This window comes from Carcharodon carcharias (assembly GCF_017639515.1).
Source record: "Carcharodon carcharias isolate sCarCar2 chromosome 24 unlocalized genomic scaffold, sCarCar2.pri SUPER_24_unloc_3, whole genome shotgun sequence".
In the NCBI taxonomy this organism is placed as follows: domain Eukaryota; kingdom Metazoa; phylum Chordata; class Chondrichthyes; order Lamniformes; family Lamnidae; genus Carcharodon; species Carcharodon carcharias.
In genome coordinates this window covers 393,481-418,502 of record NW_024470606.1, presented here as the reverse complement: position 1 = coordinate 418,502, position 25,022 = coordinate 393,481, and positions in this window count along the sequence as shown.

The following is a 25,022-nucleotide window of genomic DNA, read 5'->3' as shown; positions in this document are numbered from 1 at the left end:
CTTCTGGGATTCCTTAATCCTGTCTATCACTTTCAATTTATGCTGTTCGCTTGCAAGTAGTCTTGTTTGACTCATACCAGGTTGACACCTCAATTTTAAATATGCCTGGTACTGTTCCTGTCATGCCACCCTGCATCCTTCATTGAACATGGATTGAGACCCTGGCTTGATTGTAAAGGCAGAGTTGGTGATATGGTGTCCAGTGAGTTGACAGATTTTGTCCGAATACAATTTTTCTGCTGCTAATGTGTTCAGCAAATGATTCAGTTTCATCTCCTTACGCACTCACCCCAATGAATGTCTGCCTCGGCAAGATGATGAACTCATTCTCAAACTTTTCTGTACCCGCGGTGACTTCGTTTGGCATGAGTCCTCCCACCATAACAGATCTCTTCACCCGTCTCCAGCTTTGTCCCCCTAAATGGACACGTCCTTTTGGCCTCTTGCATTGTCTTGAACTTTTAATTAAAAACTGACGGCATAATATTGGCCGCCTTTATTTCTTTACTCCTCTCTTCCTTTCCAATCTGTCATATAAAATCTGCATGGAACATTTTGGAATTCATACTATCCCTGTCGGAAAGAGCGATTTGTATCATTTATTATTCCAATCCTTCATTCAACTGATCAAATTATTAGGTTTGACTGGGTGTTAATTCGCAATACCTGGTTTGAAATATATCCGTGCATAAAAAATCATTTGATGATAAACACTTAATACTGTTTTTCAATGGAAGGGATTAATGTCACTAAAGCTTAAATATCTCTGCTATTCATTGCTTACACTAGGCGGATGAGAATTGATTAAAGCAGACCTTTCATTCTTATTCCCAGGAAGACATTACGAGATTTCCAAAAATAATACTCAGCTCAAATCAAACACTAAATGCCTATTAATTTAAACCTCATTCACAGATTGTGTGTGTGATATAAAATGGAAAGTGCCTTGCATTAACTTTGGATTCAGGTTCACTGCTGCTGTGGTAAATAAAATAAAAAAACTCATGTAGATGGCGAAAAAAATGACGTAAAGCAGATTTCTTACCACGCTATCCGACACAACTCTGTCCATATACCCCGCCGAACAACCCAAGCTCTCCCACACCCCCAGCGCCACCACAACCCTAACACACTCTGTGTTTTAGACTGTCCCCCACCCCCACCATCCAATCCCACCCCCACCTCACTGAAAGGCCAGCAATGATTTTTCCTCATGTTCCAGTTTATATGGGTGCACAAAAATTATGTATAAGCGAACTGTTTTAAAAGGCACGCATAATTGACGAAAGTTGTTGAATTCAATGTTCAGATCTTCTTGCTCTATTCCATTAGCCTGGATATTGGTGTCGCGCTATCCAACTGACAGGGCTGAAGTTTTAACCCTGAAAATGGAAGCTGATTTCCACTGTTAAGTTCCATTGAGTGCGCTGAGCAAATTTGCGCAAACTATTGAGCGTTTATTTCTTGAATGATATGACCTGAATTAATTATGTGCGCCCATGTAGATGTTTAAATGCAATCCATTATAATAAAGTTTGGAAAGAATGCTGTGGGATCCTGCTATATTGTTATGAGTGGAGGTAATAAAATCTGGATGTAATAATGCAAATGGCAACTGATATTGAACAAATGCAATTAACTCATTTACTAGGGTTCTTCAAAAATACACACGGATATACTTGTTTATAATGCATGAAATGATGCAAAATATGGGAATTGTTTTACATCTCTGAATTAAGTTTTCTGAATTGCTGAACATAATTCCAACAACTCAAATGAAGCACAGATGACTGAAACTAGCAATGTGCTATTTCTGTTGCAGAACTGGGAGCATCTTTCAATTTCCAAATAGAGTACGTATGAACGAAATTAAATAAGTGCAAGGAGAAGTCGTTTTGCCCATTTTACCTGCTCCGCCACTCAAGTAGACTATTCATTGCCACTTTATCTCCTCACACTAAACATTTCACTGACATGGTACTCAGCAATCTATCAACATATCTTTTGAAAGTAATCAAAGACTGAACATTCACAATTGTTGCAGGAGAGAAATCAAAAGGTTCACAATCATTTGAGTGAAGAAATTTCTTCATCATTCCCTCCGATATGGCCGATCCCGCATTCTGTGGGTGTAACTCATAGTGCTAGCATCACAGACAGGGCAACAACACTCCCAGTATGACCCTTTCGAAGCACGTGATTTGTTTAAATATTTATCGATTATATAAACTCTTATTTTTCTTCAACTGAGGAAATGCATAACACCTCTATACATGTTCCTCAAATGAGCACATATGGGTCGAACATAGAAACCAAAAGGGGTAATTACATTGCTGGGAGTGTATTGTAGACCCCGTAATGGAGGGATATAAGGGCAGATATGTAAGGAAATATCATAAATGTATAAGCATTTTAGGGCAATAATAGTCACGGATTTCAACTTTCCCAATATTAACTCGAATTGAAAATTTCTGAAAGGGTTAAGGGGAGCGGAATTCTTAAAATGTATCCAAAAGATATTGTTAAAGCAGCACATATGAAGTCGTGCAAGGGAAGGGGCTGCGCTACAAATAGTTTTAGGGACAGAAATTGGGAAAGTGGTGGTCGTGTCAAGTGTGGAGAATTTCAGTTATCGTTATCATAAACCAGTGAGATTTAAGGCAGTAATGGAAAAGGACAAAAATGGAGTGGAAATAAATGGCCTGTTTTGTGGGAATGTCGATTTTAAGACGATAAGACAAGATCTGTCCAAAGTGTACTGGTAGCAGTTACTTGCACGAAAATATACATCAGAGCAGTGGCAGTCATTGACAAAGGAAATCATCAGCTTGCAGGGCCAACAAGTTCCTATATAGGTGAAATATGGGGCCAACAAATCCAGACAACCCTGAATGCCGAGGGATGTACAGGATTGGGTAAGAAAATAAAACTGAAACTTATGGTAAATACCCGAGGGCTCAAAACAGAACACGCCCTATAGGAGGAAAGAAAGAGCAGTTGGTTACTTAACCCAAAGGAAATTAGGAGAGGGAACAGGGGCCATTAAAAAAATCCCTGGAGGTTCAAATAAAGGAAAATGCAAAATCGTTTTGTAAGTGTAATAGTGGCATGTGGATAACCATGGAAAGGGAAGTTTCCATTAGCTACCAAATTGGCAACCTTTGCGAGGAGCCGGAAGGTGTAGGTGACATTTTAAATGATTACTTTTCATCTTCATTCAATATAGAGAATTACAATGTAGGTGCAGAAATCATTGAGTGGACTGCAATATCATTACTATTCTACGGACGCAGTGTTAGCTGTTGTAGCATGTTTAAAATTGTATAAATACCCAGTCCTAGTCGAGATGTTTCACAATCTGCAGTGGGAGGCAAGGAAGGAGATTGCAGAGGCTCTGACCTTAATTGTGAAATCCTCTCTGGCGGCAGGAGACATGCCTGCGAACTGAGGACAGCAATTGTGTTACCATTATTCAGAAAGGATGTTAGGCCAGTGATTCTAACACCAGTGGTTGGGCACCTTTTGGGGAAATGAAACATTCTCAGTAATGTAATTAATCTCCACTTTGAGAAACAAGGATTAATCATGGATACTCAGCATGGCGTGAATTTTTCGATGTGGAGACTAGTTATGTGGAATAGGGAAGTGCAGTTCATGTAGCCTACATCAACTTCAGTAAGGCTTTTGACAGCACCTCACAAAGGAGACTGATCAACAAGATAAGAGCACATGGGATGCAGGACAATTTGGCAAACTGAATCAAAAAATAGCTTAGAGACAGGAGGCAGAGCATAATGATCAAAAGTTGGTTTTGTGGCTGGAAGCCAGTTTTCGGTGCTTTACCACATGGTTTGTTGCTGCGCACTTTGATGTTGTAGTGTACATGAATGATGTAGACATGAACATATAATGTATGATCAGTAAGTCCGCAAATGATAAGAAAGTTGGCATTGTGCTAAATAGCGAGGAAAAAGCCATCGATTCCAGGATGATATAGATGTTCTGGTCTGATGGGCAGGATAATGGGAAATTAAATTTAATCCTGAAATGTAAAAGATGATGCATTTTGGCAGGACTTACAAGACAACGGTGTACACAATTAATTGTTGTATCCTAGGAAGAACAAAGGAACAGAGTGACCTTTTCGTTCATGCCCATTTTTCCTTGAGTGCAGCAGGAGAGTTAGATAAGCTGGTGAAGGAGGCTTATGGGATAAGTTACTATATTCGTCAAGGCATTGAACAAAAGAGTAGGGATGTTATGAAGGAGCTGTATAAAACATTAGTGAGGTCACATCTGGAATACTGTGTCCAGTTCTGGTTCCTACTCAATAGAAATGAAGTGATTGCACTAGAGAAGGTGCAGAGGAGATTCAAAAGTATATTACCTTGGTTTGAGTACTTCAGCTATGAAGAGAGACTAAATTGGCTGGGGTTGTTTTCCTTAGAGCAGAAAAGGCTGAGGGGGGACCTGATTGAGATGTACATAATTATGAGGGGCATATGTAGTATAAATGTAAAAAATAAATAAATTTCCCTTAGTTGTGGCGTCGATAAGCAGTTGGCATGGGTGGAATATAAGGTGCAGGGGCTTTATATGGGATTTGCCAGTGTCTCCCCCTGCTCCTTGATGCCTTTATTGTTCAGAAACCTATGTCTGTCCTTCTTAAACATATTCAAAGAATTGGCCTCCACAGCCATCTGCGGGACAAAATTCCACAGGTTCACCACACTCTGACTAAAGAAGGGTCTCATCAGTCCTTAATGGCCTACCCCGCATGCTTTAACTATGATTATTGGCACTACACCCTCCATCCAGAGGAAACACCTTTCCTGCATTCAATCTGTTCATACATGTCACCGTTTTATGTGTTCAATGAGATTTCCTCTCCTTCTTCTGAGCTCCTATCAATGCAGATTTAGTTGACCAAATCTCTCCTCATATGACAATCTTGCCATTCCAGGTGAACGTTCACTGACTGGTGAACGTTCACTGAATTCTACATATGGCAAGTATGTATTTTCTCAGGCAAGTTGACCAAAATTGCACACAAAACATCATCGATGTTATAGCCAAGGCCCTGGGATGTCTTAAAACTGCAGGCAAACAAACCTGCCCCTGCACTCGTCATCTCGCAAAGAAGGACAACATAACATGTGAGTTCTTAATTGCTTGCTGTACCTGCATTCTTGCTTTCACTGACTGGCGAAAAAGGGGTTCCAGGTACGTTTTCAGTCAACAGTTCCCAATGACTCACAATTTAATTGGCCAGATGTATTACGTCGACGATTTGGGGGCGGGGCCCCTTCGCCGACGCGAAAGTGACGAGGGTTGACGTTGTGAGGAACCCCCGACTTCCTCCCGCCCTATTTAAATAACCAGAAAGGCTGGCAGCGAAATCAGCTGTCCGCGCGCCGACCTCTCGATGGCCAAGTCAGACCATTGACAGGATCAGTAACCCAATTAAAGGACCTGCCCGTTCAACTTTTGGTCTGGCGTACAGGCGAGGAGCCCCAGTGGGCTTCTGAAAAGAAATGAAACCTCATCCACTGGCGGGATGAGGTTTCATGTCTGTTTTTAAAAACTTTAATATACTTCATGTAACATTTATTAACATGTCTCATCTCTTGTGAGATTTTGACATGGGGGGATACGTTAATTTTTTTTATTGTTTTGCTATTTTTTTGTTTTATTAAGCTTTCAGCACTCTCCTTGAGAACGTTGAGTCTCAGTGAGAAATGGACACTTTCTGGCGCATGCGCGAAAGAGCGCACATTGACATTTGGGCAATCCCTCCCGCAGCATAGGAGCGCATAGCGCTTCGGGCAGCCCGCTGGGCGGGCCTTAATTGACCCGCCCCCTCAAAATGGCGGAGGGGCCCGTTTCGGCTGCGGAGTTTGGCTGTCCTCACGCTGCCCAGCCTGTGGGGCCCGCCCATTATGGCCATTGTACGCTGCAGCTCGTTTACATTTTCCTCCTGATGTGGATAACGTCACACCCATTTATTGCATTTGTCATATATTTGCCAAATCATTCAACCTGACAATTCTGCCTCGAAGCCTTTTAAAGCACTCCTGAACATTTCCATTCCCACGACGTTTCGTCCCTTCAGCAAACTCACTCCAGCATTGATCCATTTGGTTACGCACTATTCACCACCTGCAACTCCAAAAAGGCCCGATTTATTGCTAGTCATTGTTCCCTGTCTGCTAACGAATCTCAGTCCAAGGCAATATATTATCGCCAATCGCTTCTGCTTTAATTTTACACTTGCTCCAGTAGAACTGTGAAGCAGGATTTCCTCCTCGTTAATCGATGTTTGTTCTGTCTAATACTGTTGATATTTTCAAAGTGTCCTATTATCACATCCTTTATAATGGACTCTTAAATCTTCCCTACTCCTGATGTTACTGTTCTGTAGTTCACTCTTTCCCCCTCCCTGGTTATTAAACTAGTGTGGTTACATTTGCCACAGTTCAATATACAGGTATTGTTCCAGAATCTACAGTGTTTTGCAAGATGACAACCAGTATTTCCATGGGAACCTCCTTTAGTACCTTGTTGTTGTATGCCATCTGCATTAAGGGTGGAGATCATGGAGAAGGGGTTCTCATAGCGTTCATATGAAAAGCACAGACGAGATTTTAATTCAGATTTTGGAAGGGATTGATATAAAGGTTAAATGTGAAGGTGCGGTCACGAGTACAATACTGCATCACTCTTTTGTTTCACTACGTTAGAGTGTGAGGGAGAGCGAGAGAGGCAGACAGAGAAAACGTGCAAGAGAGCGAAACATACAGAGGAAGAGAGAGAGTGAGATAGGCACAAGGGAATGGAGCGAGGCAGAGAAAGAGGCAGCAAAAGATAGAAAGTGGAAGACAGAGGGAATGAGAGAGTAAAAAAGGGAGAGGGGCAGAAATAAATAGACAGTGATGGAAAAAAATGTTGGAGCGGGGCAGAGTAAAAAGTGAGCAGCAGAGAGAGAGAAAGAATTTGAGACAGAGGGAGAGCCAGAAAGAAGGAGAGACAGAAACAGAGGGCTAGAGATAGCGAGATAGCGACAGCGAAAGAGAAACAGGCAGAGAAAGAAACCGGGAAAGAGAGAGCTGGAGAGAAAGAGGGAGATAGGTGAAGAAATACATAATCATAAAATCAGGAAAATTAATTCTGAAACCCTAATAACTTCATATTGCGAACAGGTTTCGAGTGAAACAGTAAACTTTAATTACAGAGAAATATTTAAATACTTCATCTTTGTATCTTGACTGGAGATCAGCAGCTCCCCTTCCCGAAACGGCATTGCCATTACTTCATTGGTCAGAGGCTTCACTGGGTTCCGTGATAATTGAGAGTCAGCAGGAGAGGCAATACTTTTAAATCGCTCAGATATGTGACCAATTTTGGGATATTGGTGTGCACAAATCTTTATCAGCTTTGATTCGCAGAATGATGGATTTGAGGGATAGCTAAATGCAGACGGCCCATTTGACACCAGTTTTCTGTGGTCGACACTGGTGATTTGTGTGTACATCTCCATCTGCTGCTCCAGCTTCTGGTAAGGGATAGAAAAAGGAGATAGAGCAAGGGGAATACAGAGGTAGAGAGAGAAAGGGGGAGAGTCAGGTGCAAATGCGTGAGAAGAGTTGGTAAGAGGGTTAAAGAAATAAGGGGAGAGTGTGAGATGCCAGGGTGAGAGAGAAAGAGAGGAGAGAGATATGGTGAAACATGAAGCGAATGGAAACTGAATGGGTGTTAGGCAGGGTATGGTGATTGAAGAGAGACAGGGCCTTGGGGGTATATTGTGTGTATTTACTTCCCAGCTGCAGTTACATCCTTCCAGAAATAATGATTTAAAAGAAAAAATAAAATTTGTGATTTTTGATTTCTTGTTTAACAAGAGCCCAAAAGGGTTCAGTTTATTCTCCCCATTTGGAAGTCGGGGTTAAAGCCTTCGTGGGGCTAGGAGGGTATTGCAGGTGTTGGGGACTGACCCTTAGCTCAGCTAATGCATACACAGTGCGAGAGGGGTCTGCAGCAGGATTGGGCTGAGGGAAGGACAAGCTTCCCGTGTCCCACCTGAATAGCAACTCAATGCCGCTTGTGGGACTTCCCTGTGCACACGCTTTCCCTTTATCTGTCCCTCCTGACTACATCTCTCTCTTCTCTTCTCGGCTATCTCTTTCGATATTTCATCTTTTAATAAATGTAAAAAATAAATGTCAATATGATTTGTCATTATATTAATTGGGAGCAGGAAGATGTTCTGCACAAGATTAATCCCTTCAATTGGACAGATTTATCTGGAGATTAACACCTTGCTGCTTGTGGGATCTTGCTGTTTGCACAAAATGTCACCAGCCTTCCCTACAGGAAGGGGAGATTGATGGATAACAGGAAGAGAGATGAAAACGGAGGGGGAAGTGAGGGGCGATGGACTGTTGTCTCAGGGGCAAGAACCTGGGGGTCTCCAAGTGTGCACCCACTGCCCAGCTGCCAGTCTCAGGAGAAAAGCATTTCAGCCTCATAGTTTTATTTTTGTAACTGCTCCACACTTCTGAAACTATGACATTGAGAGAGTGATGCATGGACTCTTGTTATGCTTTGTTGTTTGAAATACATTTTCCCATCCTGCCTTTTCATCAACTCTCACCTGAAACACATCATTTAGGCAGTTGTCACGGTTCGGTGTATGGGGTCACATTATTCGCAAATACAAACAGAATTACTTAAATTATATTAGTGAAAGGATTTTAAAAAAAAGTCAATTCATCGACTGGGAAACACTCGGGGTGGGGGTGGTGGGGGTGGAGGGGCGGGCTCGATGTTAAAGGTGTTATTGTGAAGCACCTATAGTTCCCAATAATGCTGGCACCTGAAGAATGCGATGTATTGGGAGTTGAATGAATTGCATTTCGCTTCATTCCAGTCCCGTCAGTCTTTCTCTCTTTCTGCATTTCCATCAAAAGGCATGTGAGAGAGCCACAGGGTTGGAGTGGATATGCGGTTGGGGTGTTACGGGTGGGGGGTGGGTGGAGGGAGGGAATGGTTGAAAGACAGTGTGAGAGAGAGAGGGAGAGAGGGAAGGAGAGAGAGAGAGAATGGCATAGAAATTGAGAGAGGAGATATTGGGTGTGAGTGTGTGTGTGTGTAAGAGAGAGAGAGCGAGACAGAGAAGAGAGCAGAGATTGGGTGAATACATTCGACTTACGTCTCGAGAGACAACGAGAAACAAGGAGAGAGAGAGCAGGAGAGTGAGAGAGGAACATGGGGAGAGAGTATGCATTGAGGAAACATTCCGAGAGACACAGGGAGATGGAGAGAGTTATATCGAAGATGGAGTGAGAGCGACAGAGCGAGTGGGCCAAAACGGAAAGTGAGGGTGAAAGACAAGGGGAAAGGGGAGGTATAGGTGGATACATTGAGCGAATACAAAGGGAAGAACAAGTGGTAGAGAGGTGCTGAATAGGCTAACATTACCTGTTGGTGGGGGAGAAAAGTTATCCAATATGCCTATATGCCTGGTGGCACTGCCTGCGCGTTCTTGCTACAAACAATTCCCTCCAGCGTTTTCTGCAATGCTACTTTAAAAACAAAGTAATTAATCAACTGTGGAATGTTTCTGAGAGTCTGGAATTGAATTCCAAAATGTCGCCGGGCTCTGTAAATGCATAGTGTTGTCCCTAAGTAATTCCTGACACATAATGACACATTGGACAGATGAAATGTGTTGGATGCGCGGGTGATGTGTGGGTGGTTATTGGAAGCTGTCTGAAGTTTCACCCATCAAACAAGTTTTAGAGATGGATCTCAGAAATTTCTGAAGTATGGGTTGTGATGGCAGAAGGACAACTGGTGGATTACAAATTGATGCTAGTGGGATCTTGCTATGCACACATTACCTGCAGCGTCTCTTAAGATTCGAGCTTGGCAGCAAAGCCCCAATTAGTTTTTTTTTCCTGAAGACCAGTTTGTCGATTGTTTCCATTTCCAAGAAAATCTCCCTCAACTGCCATACTTCTCTATGTAAATAATTGGTATATGAAAGTGAAATATGGTGTTGTGGAAAATGGAGTGAACACTCAGACCCAGGAGGTTTGTCTCGGAAGTCTTTATTGAATCGTGATATCACGGAGAGCCCAGCAGCATACAACAGAGCTAGCCGGCACTCTGAGGAAGCATCAGAGTACACACATAGTTATAGTAAAAGTGTGCATAATTAATAACATTGGAAATCATTATCTTTGGCATGCATACAATCACTCTATTCTAGTTTATAATTACACAGAACCTTGAGTAATTACACAAAACCTTGAGTAGCCTATCTGACGACTAGTCATCAGGACAGACAACAGATAGCATGACCAGGTCCTGTCTCATATGCTGATAACAGATATGCTAAATTTATTTCAAGGACTCTTGGTAGTTTGTTTATGATACTTATTTTTCTTCCTTCCCAATGGCTGAAAGCACAGGTTTGTCTGCTACTGGTGCAAGGTGCAAGGAGACTTCGTTGTAGTTGTCCACTATGGTTTAACCAAATAACCCTTTGTTATTTTGTAGATGTATTTTATTCTCCCACAATCCCTCCTTGTTAATCTTCTAGATTAATACCAATGAGGACTTGTGTATTCATTATCATGAGGGTGTTCAGAACCATAAGGAAAAATGCTGATCTCTGCCAGGGTAAACATTTTCTCCCCATCAGTGGGCCTCACTGGGACCAGTGAGCATCAGTTGCGGAACAATTGGGGCTCCTCCTAATCCAGTAGAGAAACTGTTAATAATCTGGGAACCCAACGCCCTATAAGGCATACTATGACCAACCCAATTAAAATATACAGCAGTCAACTTCCCCAATCGGAGAAGCACCCCATTACTGTAGCGCACCAGGAATCCTTGTTATAAAAATTACTAAGTCTTTCCCCAACTTTCTTTACTTCTTGCACTTTATCCATAACATGCTGTCCCAGGTTATAGGTACCGGTTCTAAGGTTCGTACACCAACAGGTGGCGTTTATCAGCCCCTGAAGAGGCTTGATTCTTATCCCATGATCTGTATACATCCACCCATTAGCAGGTGGAGAGCGACGGAACCATCCTCTAAACATACTGGATTCTGCATCATCTAACTGGGTGTGGAAAATTGTGAGATCCTTCACTTTTTGCCTGATAGGTACTTGACTCACCTCCATGTTGGGGAATCTGGGCACATATCCAACAGGCGCCCTGTCCTACTTGTTTAGCATTGGCGCGGCATAAAGCCAAAAAAGTGTTGGGATGAGAATCCTTTGGGTATGATTCACAGAATATAGCAGGAAGCAGAATATAGCAAAAGGCAGTGTCCGATACATAATGCAAATTAGTTCATTGGTAATGACGGTTATAGGACTGCCGGACAATTTTTTTTTATACAACGAGTGGCGTGGACCCAATTTTCCTTTCCTTTAATCTTCAGGGCCGGTCGAGTTGTTAGCAGCACAAGGTAGGGTCCTTTCCACCCTCTCATGAAATTCAGCTGCTATTTTGCTTAGAGGAAAATGAGTACAAATCCAACATTGAGTCCGATTAACTTGCGAGGCTATGGCCTGCATTCATTAAACCGCAGAATTGGTAGTCCATGCCCCCGCAAGGACCATGCAGGACAGGATTCAAATCAGAGTCAGCATTCTGACAGCTCAGTCAATGTTCTTGCCCAAGCACTTCCATTCGAGATCAGTGTCCGCTTGACGTGCGATGCGTGGATCCACAAGGGCGTCCTTCAACCTTTACGGACATATAGTTGGTGAGTAGGACTTGGAAAGGTTCTTCCCATCGAGGTTACAAACAAATCTTTCTTCTGAAGGTCTTTGGTAGGACTAGGTCCCCAGGCTGGTATTGATGGCAGTCTTCAATGGTGGCCTTTCTCTAAGCTTCTACTATCTGTATATGCAAGCTCTTGGGACAGTTAGGCTGAGAGCACATAGTCATGAGCGCCAAGGGTAGAGCTTCAGGCCCTTTCAAACTGGTTTATTCACATAATTTAGCTAGTTTGTTTTTCAGAATACCATTTCTTTTTTCCATCGCTCCAGTAGACTTGGGATTATATAGGCAGGAAAGCTGATGGTTGCATCGTAAGGCCTTCAACAGTTCCTTTATCACTTTAGCAGTAAAATGAACAACATTTTTACAAACAACAACAGCATCATTTCGTTGAGTGGGATACGCCTCCACCCATCGTGAGAACAAACATACTAGAACTAAAACATAATTATATTCCATACATTTAGGCATTTGTATAAAGTCCATTTGTAGGTGTACAAATGGGCCCCATGGCTGGGGTCCCGTACCAGCAGTCACTGTGGGCGTCTTGCCTGGGTTATATCATTGACATAGGTATGACAGGTATTACTAATGCAATGCCAATTAGCATATTACTATTCACTATACATTCAACATACACGTGTTAAACCCCTGAGCTGGCAAACGGTCAAGTCATGATTCTTGTGTCATGAGAGATTCAATAGATGCTCATTAGTTACCATAAAGGGACTACCCCTTCTTTAGTCTGTCTTAAATTTTCTCGGGCTTGTTCCAGTGCCCAAGATCCATAGGTGTTGCATACATCATTTCTGCTCGCTTCATCTGAAATATTTTTCCCTATTTCAATTAACTTATTGATAGTCCCCACATGACTTTCGAGCATGGTAGCCAGACTTTGGATTAACCAATGATGTCCTTATATTGAATATCATAGTGGCACCATTTATCAGGCTGCGCTTAACGTGGTTCCATCCCAAGCTTGATTGTATCTCGCCATTGAACTGGACTGCTTCAGTCATCAGTTGGCGAGTCAGAGCCGTATAGAGTGCTTGGGTATGGGTTGAGCACCATTGGGGCAGCACGACACTGGATACATTCAAGACTATGGGTACCAGCTCATGGTGTACATTATCATACAAAACTTCTGATTAACCAGTACCAAACCATTCATCGGTCCTTGATGCATAGTCGGACAAGATGGATCAGTCGATGTGGTTTGAGGGGCTTCAATTATCTCTACTCAGACTGTGAAAGTAGAGGTGGGAGGTGGCTGGGTAGTGGCGGACCTCCCATGCCCGATCTGAAGCAAACCCTTACTACAATTTGAAAGCATTTGTTCTCCATTTATCATTCCCCATTGAGTGTCGCATTCGGCACTGTCCATGCTGTACCAAAGTTCTTCCTGCAGTGCAGGATGAGCAGTGATGATCCCCGACCTTGTTGCCAGTACTGATAGGCCCACGACCAGGATCGTGGATCTGTGGAGACATTAACATCGGCTCCCCTTCTCTGGGTTACCGCTTGCTCAATTGTCATATATCTTTAACTGTGTGTAATGCCTCCATTTACTTCCCATTCTCATATCTACAAGTGACCACGTATCACCTGTAATAATTACCTGGTATGGTCCATTGTTGCTCTTTGGATTTGCCTGTTTCCATATCCTTAATCATCTGTCAGTCTTTAACTTCCTCTATCAACTCATGTAATTGCCTATTTAATTCCCTTACATTGTCCTGTATTTTTCCATTCTTTGGCCCTACACCTCCTACTATAATGCCTTCAGTTAATGCCCTTCCTTTTATCAATTCAATGCGGTGAACCTGGTAGTCCTATTTGGTGTAGCCCTAAGGCATATCAGAATGCTGGGCAATATTATGGCCCAGCTGTTGCCCGTCGCATGAATTGTTTCAGCTATAGATGTTTTTATAGTGCAGTTCATCCTTTCCACCATCCCTGGGCTCGGGGGGTGGTAAGGAATATGGAATTTCTGTTTAATCTCCATAAAAATTACACACTTCTTTAATCACTCTCCCTGTGAAATGAGTTCCCTGATCTGAATCCATTTGGGTAGGCACCCCCACTCCTTCCAGTTTACTCTCTCCTGCTGTTGTCTCATGTCAGGCCTCAATTCCTTAAACAACTCTACAATGCACCTTCTTATCCTTTCTTTCAATGGCTCAGTATCTTCACTTCCAGTGTTGGTTCTCTCTGGAAACCATTTAACTCTGCCTGTCATCAACGTGTTAATCCTGTGTTTTAATCTTTTGTAGCTCACAGGCACATTAGTATAATCAGTAATACATATATTTAGCCTTTTTCCAGCTTTCCCTTTACCCGTATCCGTCTTGTTGTTAAGTATTATTTCTCCTTACATTTCAATTCCTGAACTACTGATTCCTCACAGTTTTAACTCTAAGTTTTCTTTCCTGACCATGATCATCCTAAGGTTCTCTTGAGTTCAGTTTCTCTATTGTCTTGATTGTTTAAAATGTTTCCTTACTCTTTAGGCCATATTAACTATTCCATTTCAACAGGGATCTCTGTCTCTAGATCTTTGCTTATCTCCCCCTGTGCAGTTCCAATGCCTCATTTGATGGCCAGATTATCAAATTCATTTCTCTTAAAACAATTTGTACATTATGTCCTCTTTCCCTAACTCATTCTCCTACTTGCCTCATACCATATTACACTTGCAACAGCTACCATCTTATCTTGTTCAGGTTGCCTGCAGAGACTTTAAAATATTTTCATAACAGTTTGAAAAACAGAAATCAGGTATTGACATGTTTTGTTTCCTTTTTTTCTTCTCAAAGATTTTATTGTCTTAAAAGTAACCCATTAAATTGTGTCTGACCTTTTTCTTTTAGAATTATCCCAGATTCATTAACTCGGCCAAAAATTCAATTTCTGTCAAACTTTTCCAAGGTCTTGAGCTTAGCTTCATATTTTGGGAACAGACTTACAAACACAAAAGCTTGCAGCATTTTAATTAGTGCCAATTGTTGTCAGACCTTTTATAATGAAAATTACCTTTTGAGAAATTTATCAAGAACCAAACCTCAAATTTTTAAACTTTGTAAGAACTGTAATTTACACTATCAAGATTAAAACAACCTCTTTTTCATGTGTAACGATTTGTATCCAAGTCATAATTTCTGTATGTTTATTGACACATTCTTTATCTTAGATAGCAACCTAGTGATTCAAAAGTAACCTGTTAAATTACACTGCACTTTACATCTCAAAATTGTCCACAGTTCAAATTCTAGTGCTTTTTGAAAGCAGATTTCATTTAATATTTAATTCATCTCTTCATAAGAAACCCCTTTTTATCCATTGGGAACCACCTAGACCTTTTGGTTATGTCTTTTCGTTGTCCTAGAATCCTTCTGGATTTCAAGTAAATTCTTTTTCTCAGAATTTTAGAGTACTAACTCGTATGTATTAATCCCAATCAGCTTGGAAGCTGATGACGAGGGTAATTCCCTATTAGTCTACAAGGGGGTGGTACAAGGGTAGGTTCATCTCAAACAAAGGCAAGCCCTTTTTTTTTATCTTTGCACTACCTTCAAATTACGATTTTTGCCAGAAATCTCAACTCAAACCTTCTCCTTAAAATAAACTTTTCCTTTACTCTAATATGGGGCTTTTGACTCTAAAGTGCTCAACTACACAGACAAAAGACAATGCAGGGAAGAAAACACTTTAAAGCTCATATACAAATGCTTCATTGCACACAAACAAACACATAGATAAAGTATGTATCGATACTCCTATAATATTGAACTTAACTCTAAATGAAGCTTCCAGTAGCAGTGGGGAATAAAGGGATCTTGAAGTCTCCACCTATAGGGACCTTCAAAATGACGAAAGCTCACATTTTCTCTGCTGCTGCTTGTCAATTGCTAATTAACCCCTTGGGGGTACCCTTTCTCTCTCTCTCTCTCTTCAGCACAAACAGCTCTTGTAACTTAGAACAATTTATTTATTTTTTTACGTTACAGAAAATTTTACTTCCCTTAAAACATACTATAAGCGCTCAATTCTGTCCCTATTAAAAGTTCCAGCTGGTGGGAAGCTCTCTCCTTTACTTTGAGTCCATTTAACCCAATCAGAAACATATTGGACAATTTCAGGACTGTAATGGACATATATATAAGCATTTTGGGGTTTCCTTCAAAGGGGGAACCTGGGGTTTCTTTGATGTCATATTTCCCATTTTACTTAATAATATACACAAAATAAAACACAGTAATTACTTACTTTTCACCTCCATGGGATTCGAATCCCTGGGTATACTACTCCTCATTTTTTTCCGTTTTCTTACCCATCTTCAAAGTTCCTGATTTAAGCTCCAGTTTCGCCAGTTTCAGTTTGTTCTTAGTACTTTGCGAAGTGGGGGGAGGGGCAGAGCGAGACTTGCTGTTGCGACCTCCCACTTTTCTGAAAGGAAAACACAATTAACAGCGCGGCGCATTTCCTACCCTATGCACTCACCGGTGTTTAAGAGTTCATTAACAAGTCCTCCAGTTCCTTGGGTCTTTTGAGTCTGGTCGGTAGATACCCTTTTTCAAGCCTCCCCCTTTCAGCTAGGATGCTTTTCGTCCCCCTGTCACTTCTCCAACTTAAGAGGCCAAGTCTCCAACTTAAGAGGTAACTGGAACGCTATTTTAACTGCACTCCCCCTTTCAGCTAGGATGCAGTTCATACTCTCCCTACCTTAGGAGAGTTGTTCCTCCCTTTCTCTGCGAGGGTTCTTTTTTAGAGATCTGACGGCCCAGGATTTCAATCACCTCTCCAACTTAAGAGGCTACTGGACTTCAGTCGGATCCCATCCTCATTGCCAATTTGTCGCGGAAAACGGAGTGAACACTCAGACCCAGGAGGTTTGTCTCGGAAGTCTTTATTGAATCGTGATATCACGGAGAGCCCAGCAGCATACAACGGAGCTAGCCGGCACTCTGAGGAAGCATCAGAGTACACACATAGTTATAGTAAAAGCGTGCATAATTAATAACATTGAAAATCATTATCTTTGGCATGCATACAATCACTCTATGCTAGTTTATAATTACACAGAACCTTGAGCAGTTACACAAAACCTTGAGTAGCTTATCTGGCGACTAGTTATCTGGACAGACAACAGATAGCATGACTAGGCCCTGTCTCATGTGCTGATAACATTCATCCTAACTTTGTTTCAAGGACTCTTGGTAGTTTGTTTATGATACTTATTTTTCTTCCTTCCCAATGGCTGACAGTGCAGGTTTGTCTGCTACTGGTGCAAGGAGACTTCGTTGTAATATTCCACTATGGTTTAACCACTTAACCCTTTGTTATCCTGTAGTTGTATTTCATTCTCCCACACATGGCCACATCATCGTACATCATTACTTGAAACTCTGAGATGGGAAATTATTCTGAGTGCATTTGAATCAAGCTACCCCCAGAGATAAGTAGACAAAGGGACATAGACATTGAGCGGGTTCAGTTCAGTTAATGTGAAGTTGACAATCTAGGACACAAAAGCCAAGGAAGATATCAATTATTTGGATGAGTGGGATGAAACGTGCCAAATGGAGTTCAATCCCGTGAAGACTGTGGCAATGAAATTAGAGAGGGCAAACAAAGCAACGGAATACTCCATAAACTGGGAGGACAGTGAGAGCGGTTGATGAAGTGTGATACCTTGGATTGCTTGTTAACTGGTTCCTGAAGATGGCAGGACGGGTGGATCAGTTCGTAAATAAAGCATATGAGATATTTTTTTTTATTAATGGACGAGGCACCGACTGTAATGGCAGGAATCTACTGCTGGAACTGTAAAAAAGAAACGCTGGTTATGCTACAGCTGGAATGTATTGCACAGCTCCAGCCAGGGCATTACAGGAAGGACGCAATGGCTCTGGGAAGGGTAGAGAGGTGAATTTGAAGAATGCTGCCAGGGCTGGTAAATTGCACCGATGAGCAAGATTTGATACGCCATTGTGGTTTTCCATGGATCTGAGGAGGCTAATGGGTGACCAAACTGAGTTGCATTTAATCATAAGGAGCCTTAAGAGAGTAAAGAGGAAATACCTATGTTCTCCAAATTGTGAAGAGGTAAGTTACCAGGTGGGTACAGAATGAAGGTGATTCATAGATGGATTAGAGGTGAAAGGCCGATAAACCTTTCTCTTCAATAGGGTGGTGGTGTCTGGCCTTCACTGCCTGTATAGGTGGTGGGGGCAGAAATGCTCATGGAGGTAAGAACGTTCCAATATCTGCAATTATGTTCTGTTAGCTGCAAGGCTACGGACCAGGTGCTGAAATTTTGGATAAAAGAGGGCGACTATATATTTTCATCCATTGAAAATACGATGAACCTAATGGCCACTTTCTGCATCCTGAGTTTTTTTGGTTTCATGGAATGAGAATGGCCTGCCCTGGAATGAGTGTGGAAGGGATGGAGGTGCTGCAATATAACGAGAGGTGCAATCGTGGACTGAATGGATATTTGGTAAATGGAGGGTGGGTTTGTTGAGAGAGGGAGACTTCTAAGATGGGTGTATATGTCTTGGTGGAGGGGCAGTTTGGGAAATCAATGGGGGAGGGGCAATCCTGGATTGAGTGGAAATGTTCTGGGCAGGTTGGCGCGGGATGAATTGGGGAGGGACAGTTTTGGATTGAGTGGATATATGGTTGTGGTGAGGTAGGGGTTGAGGGGTGGTGGGGGCGAATGTGAGAGAGAAAATCCTGGGCTGAGTGAGTATGGGCCAGGGAGAGGGGGGAGGGGGCATGGTGAGATGGACGGTGATGGACTGAGTAGAGATGTAGTGATGGGGGGGCACCGCGCTGTGAATGGTAGAGGGACATTCCTGGATTGTATGGACATGGGGAATGTTGCCGGGGTATAAATAGGAGAGGGACAATTTTGAATTAAATGGTAATGGGGTGGTGTGAGGTGTGGCAGGCAGCTAATGACAGAGGAACGGATATAAATCATCATTTTTTGTATGTGTTTATTTTTGCAATGAGGCAGTAACATAAATGGGCGTGGCCATCACAATTAATGGGATTGATCATAATTATTTGTGGTCTCCTCATAATAAGGTGTGGGAGGAATACATGTTGGGTGGGGTGGGGGGGTTGGGTGGTGTAACCAAAAAGATTGATGAGATGCCATACATTCCTGCATCACTTACAAAAAAGAAATGTTTTCCTGTCTCTCTATCTCTCTCTTTCTCTCTCACTCTCTCTCTCTCGGTCTCTCTTTACCCAATTCCGCTTTGACTCCAATTCTGACACCGAATGGGCTCCCAATCCTGAAAAGCTTGACCCCTAACATGCCTCCTCTTTATGACGTCTGTTCTTCTGACCTCCCCCTACACCCCCCACCGATGCTCTCTGGGAGTTGCCTTGGAGTTTTCAGGTAGATTGACCCCTGTACATCAGTGTGAGTGATCGGGGGTATGGATATGGCAGCCTGGCCAATGGGAGGACATATATATTAGGTGGTGTTTCCTTTCTGTCCAAACAGTGAGAGATACACATGATGGACAGACACACAGCAGCACGGGAGGGCTGAAGGTTAGGAGTTTTTTTTTTTCTTTGGGCGATCAATGAGCAGTTTCCATGAATGGCTGGCAGCCTGGCCAATGGGAACTCTCATTGATTCAGGTATGTTTATCGTTGAATTATTTGATGAATGGAAGAAAAGGGATATTTCAGCATAATCTTCAACTGCTCCCTGAATAGAGTCTGTGTCAGGGCGTAAATTGCACTGTTAGTGCAGCAGCTCAGGAGCTGCAGCATGAAGCCCAATTCCTGAACAAACCTATCTAACTGTACAGACCTAAACTTCAAATCCCACATCGGGGCCCATGTAGAGTAAACCATTAACGGTGACCACAATAGGATGAAGTTGGCCGAGATCACAAACAGTAATATGATGGATTTCCTTCGACTCTCCATCTCTGGGTCACGAGGACTAGCCTCACTTCTGTGAGCCCGGAGTCTCCTCCGTGCTCTGCTGCTCACTAAAATGTTTCTGATGATGAGAACATTGAGTAGCAGAACCAGAACAAATGGGACTCCTGGGGTGAGAATGTTGTGGAGGAATTCTATTGTTACCCAGAATGGAGAGGAAAGAACATTGAGTGTGATAACACAAAACCAGGGTTGGTTCACCTGCCAATACCAACCTGTGAGCATAAAAGACCAGAAACTGTTCTTTAAACAACTCAGCACGGCTACTGCTCCCAGAACCACAGTCGCTGTTTTCTCGCTGCAAAAATTATTTTTCTTCTTCGGGCAACATATGGCCACAAATCGATCAAAGGTGAAAGTGACAGTGAACCAGACAGAACAGTCAGTGACTGCATAAAGCAGGGCAGCATGGACATTGCACAATCGGATGGAAAACAGGAAATGAAATTGTTCATCAAAAACGATGGGAATTTGTCTCAGTATCAGGTCCAGGATAAGGACAAGCAGATCCGCCACCGCCATGGCCGCCAGGTAACAACTGACACATTTGGTCAGGCCACAGTTTTTGCACTTCATGATCACAATTGTGATCAAATTTACTGTAAGGAACAGAAATGAACAATGGCATTACTCATCAGCCTGTGGAAGAAATTAAAAGTTTGATTCAGGAGTTGTTCATTCTTCAAAAATTACTGTAGCCCGTGATGTATTAAGATCAATGGACCTGAAATAGCAAACACCTAACGTCTATGATACAGTGTAGGGAAGCAAAGATGAAATGCACATTTTTTTAAAATGGAGGTGAGGAGGGTGTAGACGCATGAGTGACGGGCAAGCCAGATGTAATGTTGGAACGTGGGGGTGGGGGGGGGGGGGGGGGGGGTGTAAAAAGTTCCTTTGGGAGCGAAGGGATGATTGGAGAATGTAAGAGTGATCGGAGAATTTAGGAGTGTTGGGAAGCCAAGGGTGACTACGAGGAGCCAAATTTGACGGATGTCTTACGAACAGGGGAGAGATGAGTGACATTCTTCCTTTGCCCCACTTCTCATCTGACTGCATCAAGGTGTATTTATGAGAATCAGTTATTAAGCCCTTCCTTCGTGTATTTTTTTTATGAACGGCAACAAAACAGGATTCATTGTAAACATAGAATGCAGACAAGGCAAAACGTTTTAAATACTGAATCCTCAAACACGTAGACATATACATAATGAAAGGTGGTTTCTGCAATCGTAACATCTGCTATACTTTTGGGAAGTGTAGAAATGAAACGTGACATTTTTCTAGAGTCTTTCACGTTGCTTTTGTAAACTTTGCGGCATTAAGAATTCTCGCCCTGTTTCTGCAAGACAAATGGAGGTGGGAAATTTCTGGCTTTTAGTCAAATTTGTGATTCAGTCCGTGTCCTGTGACCATGCTGTCAGATTTCCATTGAACACACATTTACATTGCCGTTGTGAACAGTAAACGAATCTCTCCTCCATCCACCTAAGAAATGCTGCGCGAATGTGATGCGACTGTAACAGAAATGACAGGAGGGGGAGATGGCAGTGATGGGGGGAGCAAAGTGTGGAAGAGGGGAGCCAGGTTAGCACTTCACCCCGACACACACCAGATACAAACAGCCCCACTCTCATAGTTTATACACTGTCCAACAGGTGAGAAAGGAAAGAAAGCTCCTCCACTAATTTTGGACTGGAACTCACAAGGAAACAGATTCTCATACGCACACAGGCACACACCCACACAATAGCACACAGACAAACAGGCACACAACCTCGAACAGGCACAGACGAATAAGCAAAATTAAACACTCACATATAAAGACACAGGAATACACACAGATACAGAAAAAAACCCACGCACGCAGACACACAACCTCGAACGCGTGCACGCTGTTAAACACAGACATAATCACATGCAAATATATGAATCCAAAAGATCACACACAATTGCACACATGCACAAACATACACACATACGCAAACAAATGAACATACACACATTCACACTCACACACATTCACACACATGCACTAACACAGACAAATTCACAAATTCAAACACCCACAGACACATACGCGTACGCACACATACGTTCACACATTCAATCCCTCGCACACTCTCTCCCTCATACACACACACAGACACACACACGCACACAAACGCTCACTTACATAAAAACTCACTCACGTATTTACACAGACAGATACACAGACGCAAGCACACAAATGCACACTCACCTAAACACACACTCACTTATTTACACAAATATGCTCACGCACAAATGCACACAATCAGAGAAACAAACAAGCAAACACACTCAGTAGATCACCAACATGCATGTACCCTGACACACACATGCGCTCACACACGCCCTCACACATATGCATTTTCACACACATTCATATACATACACATACTCTCTCACATGCACAAGCGCACCACACGATTTCTGATACTCACACGCTCAATCACTCATACACACGCACCTGCATGCGCACATGCAAACACACACACGCTTTCATGTAGAATTATTAACGTCTTTAATGTTAGAAGACTTTCTAAAAATATATAACTCAAGTTGGTGTCTGTGTCTAGGTGTGTGTCTGTGTGTATCTTAATTAGGTAGATTAATACAGGCTAGTCTGGGTGCTTTGATGTATAGTAGCTTTCATATGTTTATTGGGTGAACAGTACAAAGAAGATTATGGAAAAGTGTTCATTTGGATCAGAGGAATAATCCATTCAGCATGTATAACCTTGCACCTAGTTAGAAGACAATCAATGTGTTTGTTTTTTCAGCTATTAAAAATAATGCTCTGAAAGGGGTTTCATTTTTTGTAGAGCTGAATTTCAAAAGGCCTGGTGATACAAAATTAAATTCACATTCATTCAAATTGAAAGCTAGTTATATAAAGACAAAAACGTTTCTTTTGCTTAAGTTAGAGGCATTAAAGAAGTAACCAGCCTGCCCAACTGCAAGCTACTTGAAAAGAACCCACATTTCGAATTGGTAAGGTCAGGTTTGGCTTGCCAGGTGTCTACGTAAATCCTATGTAATTAATATATATATATTAATAATTAAAATATTTCTCTTTTAAATTAGAGTTTTAGCCAGCGGGTTTACCTTAATTAGATTAAAGTCAGCTAGTCTGGGTTCTTTGATGAATACTAATTTTCATATGAAAGAGTGATAGCGGGCCTTTGCATGTTTTGAACATTCCTGCACTGAAGTGAAAACTTGACGCCTATGTAGCAGATACCAATCCCGATGATTCTATAAATAAAGGTGGTACTCTGAAAGGCTTTTCATATTTAAAATGTGAAGTTTAAGAAGCCTGGTTAGAGAGTGAGAATTTTAATTCAATCACTTGTTGAAGGTATAACTTCAGCAGTTTGGGGTGTGCAGGGCAGAGGCAATGTGAGATCAAAAGGCACCTGCAAGCCTTGAACTGGCTCCAAAGTGAAAATAACCTCGTTTTGAATGTTTAAGGTCAAAAAGTGTTGTCTGTTGATTGGTTAAGTATTTGGGTTGCGGTTCCCTTAATGGAGATTCGTTAGAGAATGTGTTAACAGTTATGATAGTAGTAATTTGTAGTCATGCCTACATATATTTTTGCGGGTGTAAATTAATAAAATGCTTTAATCAGATTAATTAAAAACTCGAGAACTGGGAGTTTGATTCCTGAATTTAGAATCGAAGCTGAAACATATCACTTGAAATTACAGGTTATTGTAGTTGTTTAAGGATTCCATCTTGGAATTTTAACTAACTCCGCTTTACCAACTGCAGCGATCATAACAGTGCTTTTTTGTGGATTTGGTAAAAACTTATTATAGTAGTAATTTATAGCCATGTGTATGTTTTTAATTTATCGATAAATTAATGTTGGACTCATTAGTCTTTTGTTGCAGGTTAATACTGTGGATATATGCTCACAGGGGCAACTATAAAGATTGCAAGTGATAGGAAACGAATAAATGTTAATAAGCAGTCTGAAGGACAGTAACAGACTTCAGGAAAACAGACTGGTGAACTGCAGAAACATCTGAAAGGTTCGATTTAACACAAAGAAGTTAAAGGTGATATAATTTGGTAGCAAAGAGAATGAATAAAAATATAAACCAAAGAGAACAATTTTAGGCCATTTGGAGAGATAGAGGGACATTGTAAGGAATGAGTTCTGAGTTGGGGGTTCAGAAAATATGAGTCACACCAATTCGCAACTTCAGAATCCTGCAACCTGGCCCTCACCTTATTCCTGCCATGTTACCATCTTGGAGAGATGTTGAGAGATAAGGGTGGTATTTCCGACATACTTTTGGTTGTGGCTTGGTCTTAGGACTTTAAGAGTTCGGATGTGGATATGTTATTTCCTTCACGGGGTTTGGCTGTAACTTGAAAGTGTACAGTTTGTTGCCCATCCCGAATTGCTCTTGAACTGAGTGGGTAGTTGGGCCATTTTGGAGAGCAGTTAAGAGTCAACCACATTGCTGTGGTCAGAAGTTGCATGTAGGTCAGACGAGATATGGCAGTATGGAAGTTAGGTTTCCTGCCCCAATGGAATTTCATGAAACAGATGTTTTTTTTTACTACCATTAATGACATTTTCATGGTCAATATTATGAGACAAGATTTCAATTCCAAATTATATTCATTGAATTTAAATTCCACCAGATGCGTTGGTAGCATTTGATGCCATGTCACAAAGCATGAACCTGGGCTTTTTGGTTCTGCCCCTCTGGGTGGAGAAATCTGATCTTTGCACTGTAAGTACTTTCTGTTCACGTCACTGAAAACGGAGGCACTGTGGTACGGTAAGAACTTGAGGATTATGAACATTTTCCTTAGTAACTCATTAGCGATTTCTGTGTCCACTGTTCAACTCCTATGTTGTCAATCCACTCTAACCTCTCTTTATCCGGCTGTAACAATGTTAAACTGCTTACCCGTAAATGGCACTGACTATAAAAAAAACATTATATTTCAGCTCACACTCTGCTAGTGACCACAGGAGAACATTGCAATTGCTTCAGAACTCACTCACAACATAGACTCACTGACACTCACAGTCCCCAACTGATTCTATTTCCGTTCAGGCGCGGCAGCACACTAAACACTCCCATGTTTATGCCTAGAAGGGCCACAATCAAAGTCAGCAAAACTTCTCGAAGTTCTTGGGTACTAACGACATTGATCACATGGACCAAGTGTTGTCACCCTGTCACTTGTCATGCAATGCTGAGGAG